This window comes from Hippoglossus hippoglossus, chromosome 10, assembly GCF_009819705.1.
Source record: "Hippoglossus hippoglossus isolate fHipHip1 chromosome 10, fHipHip1.pri, whole genome shotgun sequence".
Taxonomy (NCBI): domain Eukaryota; kingdom Metazoa; phylum Chordata; class Actinopteri; order Pleuronectiformes; family Pleuronectidae; genus Hippoglossus; species Hippoglossus hippoglossus.
Window position 1 is genome coordinate 3,087,689 of NC_047160.1, and position 14,397 is coordinate 3,102,085.

The 14,397-nt window shown below is 37.5% G+C and overlaps 1 long non-coding RNA gene across 4 annotated transcripts; it reads left to right on the forward strand.

The window, feature by feature from the left end:
* The first annotated feature begins 7,925 nt into the window (after positions 1-7,925).
* LOC117769427 lies at positions 7,926-13,701 on the forward strand. 4 transcript variants are annotated; one of them, XR_004615223.1, is made up of 5 exons: positions 7,926-9,293; positions 9,414-9,603; positions 10,534-10,636; positions 11,585-13,554; positions 13,643-13,701. It is a non-coding gene; the product is annotated as an uncharacterized LOC117769427 (long non-coding RNA). The 4 variants fall into 4 exon arrangements; XR_004615224.1 differs by having other exon boundaries at positions 7,926-8,939; positions 9,133-9,603; XR_004615225.1 differs by having other exon boundaries at positions 7,926-8,939.
* The last annotated feature ends 696 nt before the right edge of the window (positions 13,702-14,397 follow it).

Here is a 14,397-nt window from a genome sequence, read left to right on the forward strand (position 1 = left end):
GAGGCTAAGCATAGCTTCTTCAGGCAGATCGATAGTCATACAAATTGCTTTAAAAATATCACTCGTTCCCTAGCGATTAAACACCAGTTAATGCTTGCCTATCACATACATTCCAACATTGTCAAAAGGGCATACTTAGAGGTCACGGATGTCTCAGTTATGCCTGTTGTTGTCCTTAATAAGGGAGTAGTGTCTGCACCATAGACGTAGCTTCAAAAGAAGAAGCTTATGCGGAAGTGCTTCAAAGTGTAATACCGTGGGATTCCAGCAGGGGCTGGGTCCAAGGAAACAATGTAAAAAATTACCCACGGTGATTATGGTGTCATTCTCATCATGGAGGATTGACACTTACAGTCTGTGGCCTAGACCAGTCAGTCGGCAGGGACAGTAAGGACTCATTTGCCGGTGAACATTGGTTTGTGCTCCCGTCACGGTTCGGTTGTATTTGTCTAATTATTTGTTGGCGTATTTGCCTTACTTTTTTTTAAATAAAAGTTTGCAACAAAGGTTCAGTTGCTGATGTTTACCATGAATGTGAGTGCTGTGAGTGTTGTTTGAAGCCACATTTAATTTTGTTAGGCATCCTTTTTTTTTTATGTATATTTTTGGCAAATATAAATGTAAAATACAAAGTGTTGTGTCGAGTAAAATTCTGCAAAAGTTCAATGGAAAAATTGTTTTACATAAACTCTAGTTTTGCGGAGGGTTGTTCAAAGTCTCATTAGGTTATTTGCTTAAGGAACTAATGGGTTTAATACTATGTAGTGTATTGTGTGCTTATGTTTGTGCCATGTGTAAAATGTATGTGCTTATTTCATGTTGTCTATGGCATGTAATTATTTTATTTACATTGTTGCATGTAATGCTAAATGTTTTGTGTGATGTATGCTGTTCATGTGTAATGTTTGTTTTGGTGTATTTTGTTTTTATTTTCACATTATTGTCCTGTCTCGTCTACCCGCTCTTGGCCTGCACCTTGTCGTGGTGAGTGGGCTTTTATCTAAGACAGGCTTTGGATAAAATGTTGCTACATGTTCATGCACTGAATGAAAGAAGAATGGCCAATCAGACAAAGCGAGTTCTGAACGATGTGAAAACACATTTTTGGCAAGACAAAGTTTCCACAGGAGGGGGCATAGACTGGTCATAAGAATCTGACACTGAGACAATTAATTGATCACGCTTTCAAAATGTATGCATGTATATGTATTTTAAATATACATTTACATGCTGAGCATCATCTTCATCTTTTCACTTAGAGCAGCACATCTCAGCTTTCTCCGGCTGGTTCTGTCAAAAATATGAGTAATTGTGAGAACAAACAGACTGGTATAAGCTAGGTATTAAGGTACAATTTTAAAATCCTTATTACTATTCAGATGATGGAAAATAAACTAGAATGAGAAGGATAAAATATGAGGTTATAAGTTAGAGAGAAATTAATAAAAAAAGTCTCAAATGAGGCAATTGACGGCAACAGCAATTAGAAAAGACATGATTTTAAAGAGCTGAAAGTTGTAGCAGAAATTGTCACATGCCACACAAAGGTTGGATATTTGTTCTTGTGTACAATTTACATGGACATTAGTCATGTTGGAATTTGTTCATTTAATACTGAGATTTCATACCATAATCCTCAACCAAAGTCGACAACCTTGCACCTCTCCTGACAACTGGTAAAACGTCTGTCTTTGTGATCCACCATGTCTTAACTGTAGGTCTTTGTCTTTTACTGTAATTTGAAAGGTGTCCTTCATCTGGTTATGGAGAGGGATACTACATGCATGACAACATCCATAGTTCTCTAAGTGGTTGGGATAATGAAAACAACTTCCAGTTAAGCTTCCTTTGAAGAAACCAATGTGTATTATGCTCATAGATTACTCTGTCCTTGGTATTCATCGGTTCAGGTTTTTTCCTCAATTCATTCATTATTTTAGTCGCTACTTGTAACATTCTTAAATAATTAAGTAGTTAAAGGACAGCAACGTTTGAATATTTCTATGAAGTGGAATAAATCTAAATAGCCTTGTACTTAGAATTTCTCCTGAACAGTATAAAAAACTAAATACAATTATGGATGAAGATAAAGGGTGGACATCCAGTATCAGCAGTCTGTACATTATAAGTCACATCTAAGGTCTGGGTAAAGATTTTAAACCTGAAGTGGGCATAGTGCAAGAGTCTGTATGTTGGCTGTAAAGTTAATGCAGCAGTCCATAAGTAATCGAGGTAAGGTGCAAAAAGTGCAGGAGCTCTTTTTCATCGTTTGTTTGTTTGTTTGTCTTTATCACATTGTGGGGTCTGGAACCCGATAGCACAGTCACAGGGTGGGGTCCAAAATTTTGGTGGGGACCAAAAACCTGGACCCCAGGAAAATTACCTCAAATTCAGTGAAAAGAAGGTCAGGATAATGCCCTGTATGATTTTCAGGGTAACCCCACAATGAACAAAAACCAACATTTTGTGCTTAGGTGTGCATAGGCGAGGTAACTCAGTACCGGCCTCTAGTGGCATGGGATGGTACTGCACAAACACATCCTTGTGATATTGTGAGGACCACAGACAAGACCCCGCATTGTGGCTAAAATGCATATGTGCAACTTTTTTTTCTTTCTGTAACTGTTTGATTATCTGCTAACACAAAGTTAAGCTAACACTAAGTTTAAGGTGATTGAACAAATTAACTGCAAAGACAGGCTAATAAGTATCAGGAATAATGGCTAAATGCAGGTTTAATTTAAATCCAGTAACTATATCTATAATCACACCAAAAAATATTTTTGTATGTAATTTTTTATAAAAATGCATACATATTTATTATACATACACGGTAACAAATTGTCTTAAAAATACAGGAAATTTGCTACAGTAAAATATCTTTCTTTGTAAATACAGTAGAATACTTTAAATGTTGATGCCTTTTGTGGAAAAAAATATTCACAGCAAGCTACTTTACAATTTCACAGTATAATTCAGTATTTTTCTTTTTTAGTTAAGTCAGACTTGAGTTTCTTTTTGTTGCTTGAGACCGCCCATAACTCATCTGAACGAAATCATGTTGCATCAAGTCCCACCGGCTCATTTAGCACACAGTCAACGCAAATACATCAAAATATTGACATAAAATATTGTAGATCAGTGATTTTATTCAAGATTGAAGGAAGTATAATAATAAGATGAAGAATTGAAAAAGACGATTTTGACCCCGAGTCTGACCCTGCCAGCACTGAAGTGGACTATTACCACCTGCTGCTTTCCTCCTGCGAACACGCACCATAATCCATCCTGCTCCTGTGGTTAACTTAACAAGGTAATTGTGATATCAAATTCATCGTTGCCCTATTATGTCATTTTGAGTTGACTTTAAAGTTTAAGTTAGCTAGCTTAGTCATTCACATGTAGCTATCTTGTGTTAGATGGATTAAGGTAATATCTTATCTTATCTGAAGTTCACTTTCTAGGAACAATTTAAAATTGTTGACAAATTCAATAACATTTTATGAAGCTTAAAAAATGATTTATTTTCTTTTTGAAGTATCGACGCAGCTAGAGAACATGGTACTCTAGGAAGAATTGTCAATGATGACAAACAACTGAACTGCAATATTAGGAAGGTCATATCAGAGGGCAAGCCACACCTCTTTCTCTTTGCATTGAAAGACATTTCGGCTGGAGAAGAAATTACATATGACTATAGAGGGACTGATTGGCCTTGGAAGAAAGAGGTTCGTCACAATTGAGTTGCTGAATTTCAGTTTGAAAGGGATGTTTGTTAGAAGAAATATTATGTGTATTGGCTTAAACATCAGAAAGATGCTGAAAATATGTATTTTCTCAGAATTTAACCAATACTGGGTTTTACATTTTTATTATTTTTAGTTTTAGCTTTGCAGTCTGTCATGAACATAGAGCCTTGTACATTTTTGGGCTATACAATTTCATTTCTTGTCTTTCATTCGTTCATAATTTAGTTTTTCACTCTTTCCTGTTTGATTAATTGTTGAAATGATTGAACTTGAAGTCTAGGTACCAATGAACGATAGATTGATTTTGAGTTAGATACAGGAAATATTTCAGTAATGCCTTCACTCTCACCTGTTGTCTTTTGTTTCTGCCTATTGTTGTTGTAGCTGAATTGAAATAATGTTCCTGCTCACCAGCTACTCAATAATGATGTTAAACTCATTCTTCAGTTTGCTGGACATTCCACTGTCACTGACTCTTTTGAGGCTGAGATCTCCATGACTCAAGAGAAGGATCTTCAGAGACCATTATTCTTCCAGAACCAGGTACTGATTTGTGTCTGAATTAATTGTCTTTAATTTGGTCATACTTTAGTTTTAACTCTTTACTGTTTTGTAATTGTTGAGGTGATTGAACTTGAATCTACATTTAGTTTTTTCTTAACATCTATGTAACTCTAAAGTCATAAGTATTGTTGGGACATGTTTTTTTTTTTTTTGTGAGACCACACTTCGGCCTATATGGGTAGTCCAAAGCTATGTTCCTTTGTTCCGGAGAAAACCAGAGCAAGGAACTCAGTCTCCCAGGGGCCTCAATGTCACACAGAGGTGTGAACCCCCCCCCCCCCCCCCCAGGGACACAGGTTTCAACTCCCATTGGTCACTCTGGACCCCATGACCTGTGAGGTCACCGGGCCAATATAAGGCCTGTCCCCACTTTCTTCTGCCTCTTTCTACACTCCCTCCACGGAGAGAAGGCTGTCGAGCCTCTTTTCCTGCATCGCCGAGGGAAGAAGCCTGGCTTCTCCAGCTCACATATTCTCTTTCCATCCAACTCTTCGAGAGGAGCACAAAGGTGCAGCTTCCAGCTCATCTCACCAAGGAAACCTCCTTCAAGCAGCGACTCGATGTCCTGCTGGAGAACTTCAAACAGCAACACAGCTCAACAGAATCACTAAGGCAGGAGCCACAAGCCAGCAAGATGACTTCACAGAACTGCGAACTGCACAGCAACTCTTTTTCCCCTTTCCACGGACGGGTAACACAACCGGGCTTAATAATTATACTAGGCTAAGCAAGACTGTTTATTAGATTCTGTGTGATGTTTATAAGTTTGATTTGTGGTGTTGTGATATTGTGGTTACAAGTTGTTGAGAAAGTTAATGTTAGTTATGCTCTTCAGTCCTTCCTTGCAGCCATTTTGGAAGCACATAGACACACACATACCTATCTTTGTTTAGTAACTACACCGTTAGTAATTTGTGTTTTTATACTTTATTATATTCATAATAAATGTTTTTCTTTCACAAATGTTTTGTTATTAATGTTGCATAAGTGAATTTTGCCAACCTCTACACTGTCAAGAACTCCATATCCTTCAATTTAGCTATCTATATGGTAATTTTGGTTATAGTCATTAATTTAATTGTTAATCAGAGTTCCAAATTTGTAGTTAGTACTTTTATGAGACTTAATCAATAAATTGGCTCTTTTCCCTTCCTTGGAAGGGTGGTGCCCCGAGGTAACTTTAATCAATTAAAGTTATTGTTTAATAATTAATATTTTATTTTGATAACCAAATTTATTGAATGCCGAAAGGCACACCATTTTATGGTATCACGTTTGATGCATTATTGCACAACAGTATGCTACCAGGCACATGCTGGTTTTAGTGTTTTAATGGGGACCAGTCAGGGTCCTTTTAGAAGAACAGTCTCACACACACCGGTCAGGTCTCTTGTTTTTGTGGGGATCACGGCAACTGATTAATATAGTACACATTAAATTACACTTATTTTATCTTTTCTGTCCATAAACTTAAAAAACACCATGTAAGACACGTCTGGTCTTGAGCTGAGTTTGTATTCTACCAGTATGGTCACAGGTCAATTTCCACTTGCCAGCATACACCTTAACTTGTTCTCAACTGTAATGGTTACAACAGTGCTATAGCTGGCAATATATTTATGACAGAAATCAGAGCCAACTTGAATCTTTGTAAAGTTAGAATGATTTTGAGTCAGATACAGGGCATATTTCAGTAATGCCTTCACTCTCACTTGTTGTCGTCTTTTATTTCTGCCTATTGTTGTTGTATTTGAATTGAAATAATGTTCCTGCTGACCAGCTACTCAATAATGATGTTAAACTCATTGTTCAGGTTGCTGGACATTCCACTGCCAGTGGACATCACTTCATGTCGTGTTCCGGTGAAAAAAGAGACTGTGATAAGTGCTATCAACAGGAGAAATTGGTTGGCCATAAAATTCTATGCTAAGAATCGAATCACAGCTCTCAAAAACAAAGTATAATAGTTATTTGATGTCTGTTGACACATGATTCACTTGTTGTCACATGTTAAATCATATCCTTCACAGATAGTTTGCAAAGAAACAGATCACAGATTTTCTCTATTATCTCACCTCTTTTTATTGGATCTCATCTAACCTCATCCTGTAATATTGCTGACCTTAAACTGTTCCTTTAATACTAGGTTTCATATGGTAGTAAATACTAATCACCATAGAGTAGACAGAACCTTAATTCTGACACAAATTGCTTAGCTCCAGCTGATTAATATCATGGTTCCATAGAACTCACCTTTACAGTCAAATGTGTTAAGTGGTTCCCCAAAGTGAGTTAAACCTGAGTGTGTGTTGAGTGGTACTCAGGAAGTAAGAAAAACCAGACAGTGTATATATTGACCTCACATATAACTAAATACCTGACAAGTCCTCAGAAGGTGGTTCCTAGTCTGGTTGGGAACTATTTTGTCTGAGTGATCATTTGAAGCGACATTCCTGTTAAGGACCACTCCAGGATACTGCTTGATTTTTCTCAGTTCTGTACACCCAACAAAAAGTGTGTGTGTGTGTGTGTGTGTGTGTGTGTGTGTGTGTGTGTGTGTGTGTGTGTGTGTGTGTGTGTGTGTGTGTGTGTGTGTGTGTGTGTGTGTGTGTGTGTGTGTGTGTGTGTGTGTGTGTGTGTGTGTGTGTGTGTGTGTGTGTGTGTGTGTGTCATTGGTATCTAACTACTTGCATGCATGATGCATATGTGAAGGAGTTTATGTAAACTGAAGGAGACAATCAAGTTATAAAGCTAACAGCTTTTGAGTGTCATTTTGTTATGATGAACTTAAGATCAATATAAGTCCTGTTATATTCAAGTTAATTAATAGAGAACATTATAGAGCACATATAAAAAACACAGGTTTTGACTATAGTCAGACAATTAAAATTACAGCTGTTCTCATTTTACACAGTACCATTATACGAAATGCTCTAAGTCTGACTGTAGCTTCTGCTGAGAGGCTTTAAATTTTAAACAGGAAGTGTAACCTGGCTGCTCTGGATAACCTCTATTTGGAAGCTGTTTATGAACCGGCCCTTACCTTTTCTTATTTAACAATGGGCACGTTCATGTGGAAGGTTATTAAAGCAACATGGTCAGAGGCATAAATCTGGAATTAAATTATAGAAGATTAAACCTAAAACCTGCAGTTAAGTTAAATTAGTTACAATGACAAGTAACTAATATAACATGTCTAGAATAGAAAAGAGGCAGTAGAAAGGTTATTAAAGTCAGGCAAATAAACAGGTAAAAGCTGAGAAATTTTACTGAGATTATTAAAAGTTAAAAGTGTTTGTACAGCTAAAGCAGAGGAGAGAGAAGTTATTGTGTGATGAGGTCAATGTAATAGAAAGGTGTATCTGTATTCATAATATTGAATAGTCTATGGATAATTCTTTCATGGTTTTCATTTAACCCAGTGCTGTTCTGTGTTGCACTGATAGAATAAGAGTAAAGGTATCAACACTACCAGTTATTATTGTGGGAATAACACCACATTTGTTGAATTTAAATGAAGTTATAATAGTGATGTATTTATTTCCTGTTTTAAGATCACAACGGACTTAGAATGTCTGAAATAGCATAACAATTACACTGATCTATGAAAATAGCTGCTGCTGTGTATTCCTTCTTACTTTACTCTCTTTAAGTTGCTTTTAAACATGCACTGAAGTCTGGATAATACCAAGAGATTATCCAGATAGGGGCAGTTTGTGAAAACGCTCCAGACAATCCAGGGTTTCTCCTGTCAGCCCCCCAGTAAAAACTCTGCAGATTGTCCGACTGAGCCATTGAGAGAATACAGCAGGAGATTATCCGGAGGATTCAGAGCCGGCGAGTAGGCAAGTTCATAGTGTTTTTAACAGCTCACAGACGTGAGACTGGGAGAATAGAAAAATCTCCCTTTTGACTCTTTGTTGATAATGTGGACATGTCCAAATGCTTGTAACATTGGTGTAAATGCAAAACTAAATACAATGACTATTCTTTTGCCATCATCTTCGATGTGCTGTAAACAAAAATACTATGCTCTCTGCTACTGAATTTGTACATCATGTCATGCCTCTGGCTTGCAATACCCAGGCGCCTCCTCCTGTCTGAATTCTCCTGCTGTGTTCTTTATATGTGAAAGCCAAACTCCTTCACAATTAGAGACATAATCATCTCTCATTTAAGCTGTTTTCAGGCATGACCTGCAAGTAAAATCCAAAGAATTGGCTACAGATTTGACCCAGTTTGCCTTTAACACATGCACAAGACAGATATACAGTACATATATGTTTGTATGTGTGTATAGTTTATGCAACAACGCACAAGAGTATGCATCACCCTGTAGGCAGAAACTTTACTCATGGCAGAGAGTGAAGGAGAATGTTTCTGTAGTTGAATTTTGCAAGAAAAACAACCCTCATTAGGTTTTAGGCAACAACAATTTTTAATACCACACAATCTTACTAAGCAAACAAATCAAACACTTATTTTAAAGTAAACTAATTTTTTTTTAATCTTTTCCTGCAGAAATGCCACCATGGATCAGCCCCCTTCAGGATGCAATTCAACATGTTATTTCACAGACTGACAAAATCTGCAAATTAGAGGTCCAGTATATTAATGCAGTAAAAGGTGAGGTGGTATCTGCTGTAAATTATCAATAAATAATTCTCATTTAAAATCTAAAGAAAAGCTCCAGAGTACATTTAATAGGGACTAGAATGCTGCAGTGGTCAGTTTTGTAGTATATATTAGCATAAACTCATTGTTAACAAATATAATTAATGGATCTTCCTGTTTTATTAAATGTTTTTATTGTTTACAGGACGTGGTATATTTGCAAAGGGTACAATTTGCAAAGAAGACTTTGTTGTACAATATAGGGGGGATATGATAAGTGATGCAGAATCCCAGAGAAGGAGAACTTTACCACCCCTCATGTGCTGCATTCATGTTTGCCTTCAAGTGGAGAGGGAAAACATGGTGGTAAGACTTAAGAATACCTAAACTACACTCCATATACTATACTAAGTTCTACTAAGTGGGGCTCTGATTTTATCGTGATATATTGTGACATTTGTATTTTTTCTTTTCCAATTTCTCAAGTATTGATGCCTCCAGAGAAGATGGCTCAATTGGGCGACAAGTTAATGATGAACACAGACGTCCTAACTCCAAAATGAAAAAAATTGATGTTAATGGAGAACCCCACCTTTGTTTATTTGCCCTGGATGACATCAAAGGAGAAGAAATCACCTATGATTATGGAGGTGAAGACTGCCCATGGCGAACACAAGTATGTTGCACAGAACACAGTAAATACAATGAGTCAAGTATCACAACATTTTAGTAGAATGAGAAATATGTGGAACTAATTTGGCTGTATTAATATTTGTAATAACCATGTACACGATACATATACAAAAAATACCAGGATTGCCTATCACAACTTGTTTGGACTTTAAGCTGCAATGCATGAGTGACCACTAAGTATAGTGAAAATAACAAACAGGAATCTAATTTACAAAAGTTTTAAGAAGCTATTGAAGGTCAGTTTAGATTATTATAGATATTATGTTAGTGAACTGAATGATCCTCTATTAACACTGGATCCTAGCAGGGTTGTCTAAAAACCTCTGCTAGCAGCCTGAAGCTGTGCTTTTGATTTATATGTGAAATAGAGTGTCCGAGCTTTTCAATTTCCATTGGATGAATGGAAATGTCATTGATTCACCTGCATTAGCATAGATGCTATTAGGATATTATAGGTTTGTCACTTAAGTGACTGCAAGCAATAGCATTGGTTCATTTAAGATCTCAACAATGTTTTTACAATGACATCCCCAGCAAAACCTTTTGTCGCTTCTGTTTACATCGAAGACTACTGATGACGTGGCGGGTTTTCGCGATGACCACTGATTATGTAACGGCTCTTAAAGGGCTGTCCCAATTCGATGGGGAAGATTTCAACCACTACCCCTTGTAACTCTGTTTCAAGGGGCAAGATAACCCTTGAAAACAAGGGGTAGGGTTAGGGAGAAGGGGCGAAATGGGTTTGGGCATAAGTACAAAGCATTGAAATGCTATTACTTTATGTTAAAGAATCAGGGTCATATGCCAAATGTATTCAGTCTCGCTTATGACATGGATGTAATCTCAAAACTTTATCTGAATAGAAATATTATAATATAAGTAAATATTGGGAACGTTTTACTTTTGTTTACAGATGACCAGCATCACTGTTAACACCATGGAGGAGGATGACTCTGATCCTGTCCACTCAGAGTCTGATGGATGGTGCCTTTGGGCCAAAGACCACACCTGAAGAGGTAAATTCATGTCCATCACTATTTTATCATTATTTTATCACTATGTTCAGAGTTTGTGTAGAAACTGTGAACAATTAGGTAAAACTTGTACACACAAGGAAGTGCAATGTTTTGTGTAAAATGTCCCCACAAAGCCTGTGTTAAGTTATGTGAACGAGAAAGAGCTTCACTGGTCAGAAGTAATGTAAATTGGTATACAATGACATTTCAAGTCATACATCTTGAAGGTTAGTGGTAGAGGTATATTCATGGTAGATTTCAAACTTCACAGTATTTTCTTTCTTGATAAATTTTGGCGTCACGAGGTCCCCACAGCACACCTTCTGACAGTGTGCAAGTAGGAACTGTTTTTGAAAAGTTAGATAAAACTGGTCCCCACAATGAACTATAATGTTGTGTGTAAAATGTATGAAACATGTTTTTTTCTAGATTGTGAATTCAGACTTAGTTTAGCAGAGCAGACACAACTTTGGTCTCAAATATTCTTATATGCACTTTTACTATATTATTTATTGTGCATGTGCCTTTATTTACAGAGTTCGAAAATTAAACAGACTTTTGTACCAAAATTAAGACGGACTAAAAGTATTCTGGTAAATTCTTACTGTGAGTTGACATCAATCACAAATAACTTGCAATAATTCAGTGGATTATAATTTTACATTATATATCATGTAGTCTGTAAAGTATAATCACTTTAAGTTGCATATCAATTTTTCAAGTTGATGCAAGTTGATATGATCTTATTATTTTTCAGAACAGTCAAAATAGTCTTATTATAATATAAACTGCTAAAATAATCAAATGACACAACTTGCAAAACAGCCAAATGAGATGATTGCTTAATTGATACAACACAGATTTTAATTTGGTTCTGTTAGGTTACTGACTAATTTCTCATCTAACTGTTACAGCTCTACATATTTATGTTTTCATTCATTTTTTTAGATGAAAGACACAGATCTGGAAGATTCTGAACTATTTGATTCGTCATCAGAGAGTGCAGATGATTACGTACCAGATACCATCTCCGAAAGTGACGCTTCAGTTAAACTAAACTTCAAGAAAACATTTCTGCCTCTTAATGATCCTGATAGCTCAATGGGCCCCCCTGTCTGCGATTCTACAACACCAGACAACATGATTTTGGACAGTCACAACATTATACCTGAAGCCCCCAGAGCAGTAGAAGAACCCCGTTCAAGTCAGACCATAAACGACAGCGTCGTTGTCAGTTCATTTTTTAAAAAAAGGTGGGAAGAGAGTGTATGACAAAAAACATTATTGCTTGTATTGCAGTAAGCCTAATTCTAAAATGGCAAGGCATCTAGAGCGTGCACATGAAGATAAACACGATGTGGCTAAAGCTCTAAGCTTTCCAAAAGGTTCCAAAGAGAGAAAAAGACACCTGGATTATATTCGCAACAGAGGAAACTTTGCTCACAATGCAGCAGTTATGGAGTCCGGAAAGGGTAAACTTGTGCCATTTAAACGACCTCCTAAAGAAGTGCAGGGAAATGACTTCATGCACTGTGCATACTGTCAAGGACTTTTCACAAGAAAGGTCTTATGGAGACATATTCGTAGCTGTAAACTTAGTCCCGGAGTCAACCCCAAACCAGGAAAGAACCGTGTACAGTCCATGTGTACATACACCGGGCCTGTACCTTCACACATAAGTAAACAACTGTGGCAGGTAATCAGTGCCATGAATCCTGATTCAATCACAAGCATAATAAAAAATGATCGCGTCATTGTTGAAGTTGGGCAGCACTTGTTAAACAAAGGTGGAGCATCAGCCAAGAATCAACAGTGTGTACGAGAGAGAATGCGTGAATTGGGAAGGCTGATTTACAATGCCAGGAAAGTCACCACCATGAAAAATGCTGAAGATCTCATAAATCCAAAGATGTACATGGAGACTGTTAAAGCTGTTAAACACATGTGGGTAGGACAGTGAAACACAAAAGTTCTTCATTCCATCACTAGCAACCAAACTTGGGAATGCCCTTGTTAAAGTGAGCAAGCTCCTAAAAGCTCAAGGTTTAATCTCAAACAACAAAGAACTTGTGAAGAATGCCAGTGAGTTTCAAGATGTCCATCAGGAAAAGTGGAATGAGATGATCTCTACTGCTTTGAGAAACATCAGGGAAGCAAAGTGGAATGTGCCCTCTCTCATGCCGTTTACCGACGATATCCAAAAAATGCATGCATATCTCAATCAAGAGCAAGACGAGTGGTACAAGTCACTCTCCGAAGATCCCTCTACTAAAGCCTGGATGGAGCTGACAAAGATATCTCTGGCCCAGATCATTCTCTTTAACAGACGCAGGGAAGGAGAGGTGGCGAGCATGCCCTTATCTGCGTTTTTATCAAGAGATACCTCTGATCCTCATACAGATGTGGACTGGGCACTCTCTGAACTGGAAAAAAACCCTCTGCAGACACTTCTCAAGGATTGTCATCAGGGGAAAACGGTCGCGCAGTTCCAATTCTTCTGACTCCAAATATGTTGCGTGCATTAGAACTCCTTGTGAACCAGAGAGAGGCTTGTGGGGTTCTAAAAGACAATGGGTATATGTTTGCAAGACCAGAAGCCATGACACATTTCCGAGGTTCAGACTGCCTCCGTGGCTTTGCCAACGCTTGTGGTGCAAAGTGTCCTAAGTCACTGACATCTACCAAACTGCGAAAACATGCCGCAACCCTTTCAACTGTGCTGAACATGACCGACACAGAGATGGACCAGCTTGCAAACTTTCTTGGACACGACATAAGAATCCACCGTGAGTTCTATCGACTGCCTGAGAAGACCCTGCAACTTGCCAAGATAAGCAAAGTTCTAATGGCACTAGAGCAAGGAAGATTAGCTGAGTTTCATGGAAAGAACTTGGATGAAATTGGAATAGATCCAAATGGTATGTTATTTTATTTCACTTTTGTTTGTTTTTGTTTATCACTTATTCATTTGGCATGGTTACACTGATGTTTGTGTGACTTCCACAGAGAAAGTTCAGGACAGTGATGAGGAAGACAGGAGGGACATTCTTCATCTACTGTTGACGGTATGTAGTGACACTAAGTTGCTGTCTAATTAATGCCTTTTTACAGATTGTAATAGGCTGGTGGTGAAGGGTGAATTATCATTACATTTTCATAGAATGTAAATATAATTAGGCCTGCATATGGACTCGCTCAACAATGTAAAATAATCTTTATTTTACATTTAGAAAGGGTGGTCCGCACAGGTGATGATAAAAAGTCAGTCCCGTGTGCGTGCGTGATGCATAAAAGTTTTATCTAGTTTTGTAAATGACTGTTATTTCTTTATTTCCACAAAATAGGCAATCATCTGAAGTGCCAGCATTGCCATGCAAAGACACCACTGAAGTGCTCCTCCTGTGATGTGCCTTTGTGTTTCGTCCCCGGTCGTGACTGCTACAATGCCTGGCATGTTGCCAATAACATGTAGCATGTCTATTTGAATAAATTTTCAACCCTATGACCGGTTTTGACTCTTTTATATGTATGTATAAGTTTGAGTGTAAAAGTAGCCTTTTTAGCCTAGGTATGTGACCATGGTTACCAAGGGTCCTTTGGAGTCTCCAAATGGCCTTTTTTGGAAAACGCAGAGACATGCCCTCAGGAAAACATCTGTAAAATATTCATTTTCTGTGGTATTATCAAATTTGAACTTGGGCTAGGTAAGTCTTCCAACGGTTCACATGCCAAGGTCAAAGATCATTACAACCATGCTGCAT